The sequence below is a fragment of the Bactrocera latifrons genome, unplaced genomic scaffold, assembly GCF_001853355.1.
Source record: "Bactrocera latifrons isolate USDA-ARS-PBARC rearing strain unplaced genomic scaffold, ASM185335v1 scaffold_920, whole genome shotgun sequence".
Taxonomy (NCBI): domain Eukaryota; kingdom Metazoa; phylum Arthropoda; class Insecta; order Diptera; family Tephritidae; genus Bactrocera; species Bactrocera latifrons.
The window spans coordinates 42,328-47,297 of NW_017537624.1; positions in this window are offsets into that span (position 1 = coordinate 42,328).

The following is a 4,970-nucleotide window of genomic DNA, read 5'->3' on the forward strand; positions in this document are numbered from 1 at the left end:
TGCTTCAAAGTTTCACAGATGTAAAACGAATTACTTTAGGCAATGAATCAAGTTTTACCACACCAACATTTAAGGCCTCAATGGATAGGTTAAATATTGAAATTTATTTTTGTAATCCACGTCACAGCATAACTAACGGACAAGTTGAAAGAGTCCATTCAACAATAATTGAAATAGCCAGATGTATAAAAAAAGAATACAATATTGTCAGTAATTTATAAACAATACTTAGAGCAACACAAAAATACAATACAACAATTCATTCAGTAACGAACTTTAAACCAAACGAAGTACTTTATAATAAAATAAACCATGAAAATTTGCCAACAACTTTAAAGCAAGCACAGGTGAAAATGCTAACGTTTCATAATAAACATAGATCAGATAAGCAATATCATTCCGGCCAAATCATTTACGAGAAAGTAATAGGAGAGAAAAATAAATTGCAACCTAGATATAAAAAACAGCAAGATAAGGAAAATTTAGAGAATAAAATAATAATTAATAATAAAAATAGAATAGTTCATAAAGATGATGTTATAGACTACGTACTTATTGAAAATGGAGATGCTTCCATTTATGAGGAATACGGGGCGTTGTTTCACATTACTAATTTATCATATTTTGAAAATATATTTACAGTAATAACGATCAAAACCACGGCAGCCTTAGAATTATTACACGGGAAACAGAATCTGAAATTTGAATTTTGATAACTAAAACTTTATTAGAACAATTCAAGCAAACTCATTTTAGGCAAAAAAGGGGTATAAATGAATTAGGAACACTTTGGCAATGGATAGCTGGTACACCAGACCATGACGACTTTGTAAAAATTAATGACAAATTAGACGAACTGGTAATAAATAACAATAAACAATTCATAACAAATTCAGAAATTTTTAAAATAATAACAGAATTAACTGACACAGTAAATAATATTAAAGGTGATACCACAAACATTAAAATAAAAAGAATCAATATGTCATACATGAACTGCAAAATTTAATAAATGCAATAACTTTTGGTAAAATCGGATTTTTAAATCCAACAATTTTACACTTTGATGAACTAAAAAACATAACATATTACCAACATGGTATAATGACCATAACAGATTTAATGGACATTTCCAAATTTAAAATAGCCCAAAAAGGAGACATAATTATAATTTATATAACATACCCTAAAATAGAACTAACATGTAAGTTCTATGATGTAAGAGCCATAGCTCAATTAGATGGTAAACTTATTATTGATCAGAATATAATATACTGTAACAATAATTTTTTTAATATTCAAAATTGTAAAACAGAAATTTCGAAAACCTATTGTAAACTAAATAAAAAACGCACATGTTTATCAGAAATTTTAAACAAAAAACAAGGAAAATGTAATAAATTAAAAAAAAAAACTTACAAATTGAAGAAATTAAACCGGGAGCGATGTTAGTTTCAGGAAAAAATATTATAGATAATCAAACATTAAATGGAACATATTTAATAACGTTTGAAAATTATACTGTCGTAAATAATCAAACTTGTGAAAACATTGAAATAAAAATTTGGAATTATTTTAAAAATAACCATATAAATAATTTTGAGTTGTTAGAATATTTTGAAACAACTAATAAACTGTTAAAATTAGATAATATAAATATTTTAGCAGAACGGAACAAGAACATCACAGTCCATTTATTTTTTTGGTACATAATTTTAATCTTGGGAACACTTTTCATAACTTACTTAATACTAAAATTAAAAAAATCTCGCGAAATTCCCAAACCAATTGAAAATACGCAATTTCAAGAAATCACTTATAATGCTCTTTTGGACAAAATATATAAATTAACACAAAATAATAGTGAATCGGKGACGATTCATTTTAGGAAGGGGGGAGTTAACGATAGCCTCCGCATAGAAACCTTACCGTAACTGTAAATAAAATTGAATCTTTGCATTTTGCAATTACACTTTAAAATCTTAATTAACGTTTTTGATTATTTAAGAATTCAATATGCTTTTTCCGTTCTCAATCCAATAATCCATTATGATCAAGGCAATATCGCTCGCCCTGACAAGAAGGCATAACAATAACAATCGTGAAGAAAACAGAACGCTTAACGTTCTGCTGGAATTTGCTGTGACAGCTAATATTGTAATTAACACCTTGTTCTGGATTCAATCAAGCTGATGCTTACACTTCAGCTTTAGCTTTAACTTTAAATAAATAACTGAAAAATGTATATATATTAGTAAATCAGAAATAAAGATTGATTTGTATCTGGCAATCCACACGAACCATACGTGTTTTATTTTATCCGCGCGTTCGCNGGATGTAAAATATATATTTTTTTATAATTCCCTCGTCGCGGGAAATAATTTGCATGTAAACAAAACGAACCATACGCATAATGTTTGTACATTTGTCCACACACAACTTTGTATGTAAATATGTACATATGCATATTGTTTCATGCGAAATTTCCGTTGACACGGACAACCAATGGCGAAGAGTCAAGTGTCGATGGACCGACGCGGCAAAAGCGTTGAGTTGTTGGTAGAAAATCTGAGCTGTGCCGAAAACACAAACGAGCCAATTTCCACTGCTTCCCTCGCCGCTCTAATAGCTTTACCGACGAACTTGTGTAAATATGTATGTTTTTGTATGAGCGTGCATACATATTTGTAGGTTTGTAAAAATAAAAATATAATATGGCACATAAAGGAGTGCGAATACTTAAGCGAGTGGTACTTAAAACAATAATTAGTATTTCATAAAACAAACCGTGAGAGGCAGCAAGATATGGGCAGTTAAGAGGGATGATTTTCATTTAAGCGGAGTACTACTTAACCGGGATTCACTGTACACATAAATCCGAGGATTATTGAATATTTCATTTGGCACATTTCTTGACTTGAAAATCGACAAATAAACTATGTTGTCAATTTTATTCTAATATAATTTATTTTTATACTTATATTTGCGGGGTTGTCACTTTTGCCTTCTCATACAAATATCAGAAATTGTTCAATTTATGATTTTTAGCTTATGCCATCGTCGCGAAAAGATGCTTGGTTCTATTTGGTTTTATGAATGAAGCAAGTTTGCCTGTTGAAAGCGCGCTTGTTTCTTGTTTCTTCTTGCCGCGCGTTTCTCAGAGTGAGCGGCTTACTGGGCAGCGTCTGTCTCCAGGTTAGGAGCGGCTGAGTAAATCACCTGCCAGTAGGTATAAAATGGTACGGGTAGGATCCCGGAACTAATAAAAACATGTCTGCGAGTACTAAAAGTAGTAAAGGGTGAGCAAGCAGGCTCCCGGCCGTCGATATCCAATGACTGCAATGATACGGTGGTGGCCCAGTTGGCCAGCGTATCAGATAATGCTACAAGTATGGTTGATAGCGCAATAATAGACCCCTTTAAGCGAGGGTCAAAGTTAGCTCGAACACCAGAAAAGGTTCTTTCCATGGAAAGGCCTGTACGGACACGATCGTCGCCGCCCTCGCTACAAATAGGTAGCACGCCTCCAGTGAAAACTGTGCAAGCGGGTAGGGATTATATGGCAGAGCTAGGGGACAGCATCAATAAGGTCATAAGTCTGATAAGTCCACCTCAACGTACCATTAATAATGGCATGCGAGAGCTTATAAGTGCTATCTCGAGACTGCATAGACGTGCACAAGAGCAGAATGCAAGCTCTAGAAGAGCAGACCAAGCAGCAAACCTCGCTAAAAGCGTGACGGAAGGAACACCTAAAAAAATGCGGGAATAAAAGGATGCCAATCGGAAAACGCCACCAAAAAAAAGCAAGACAGCCGACCAATTGGAGATAGTGAAGAACAGAATTGAAGGCAAAATAGAGATGGGCCCCTCCAATGAAAAAATAAAAGAAATGCCGAAGGATGGAAGCTGGATGACAGTCAAAAATAAAGGGAGGAAAGTCATCAAAGAGCAAAAGAAGGTTATTCGCAGACCTCCTCCAAAACCGGATGCGTTGGTGATCACGAAAACTGGGGACATGTCTTATAGTGAGATATTACAAGCGGTTAAAAAAAGGAAACTCTCCAAAATTTGGGCAAAAACGTGTCGCGTATCAAAAAAACAGCCAAAGGAGAGATCCTGCTAGAGCAGGCTCGCGATAAAAGAGGAAACAGCAATGGATACAAGGAGGAAATTTGTAAAGTCCTAGGCAACAAAGTGGAAATAAGAGTTTTAACGCACGAGAAACTAATAGAAATAAGGGACTTAGACGATGTTACTACAAAGGACGATGTAGTTCAAGCAATTCGGTCGCAGCTAAAAGAACTCAATGTGGAGAAGAGTTCTATTAGAAATATTAGAAAAACGTATGCAGGAACACTAATAGCAGTTGTAAGCCTTCCAGAGAAAAAGGCAAGGCGTCTATTAGACGCAGGAAAAGTCAAGATTGGCTGGGAACCTTAAAAAATGCTATAGATGCCTCGAATATGGCCACATAGCAGGCAAGTGCACAAACCCAGAAGACAGAAGCAATGCTGCATGAAGTGTGGAGAGAAGGGACATTTCGCTAAAGCATGTGTGAAGGAACCATTCTGTGTATCCTGCAAAATCAATGGAAGGCCGAATACAAACCATCAAATCGGCAGTAAAAGATGTCCAGCTTACCTAGCAGCAAGCAGGAATAGGAAATGAAAGTCCTCCAAATAAATTTAAACCACTGCGAAGCAGCGCAGGAACTGCTAAAGCAAACAGTGTACGAAATGAAAATAGATGTTGCAATAATATGCGAGCAATACAAGAGTCTAAAGGCAGGAACATGGATCTCAGACGTCACAGGTAAAGTGGCAATATGGGTCTGCGGCGATAATGCGGTGCAAGAAAGAACCCTGACTAGCCGATCGTTCTATGCCAGGGCAAAAGTCTGTGGAACCTACATCTATAGTTGCTACTTGCCACCAAGTTTATCGCTAGAAGCGTACGAAAATATTCTT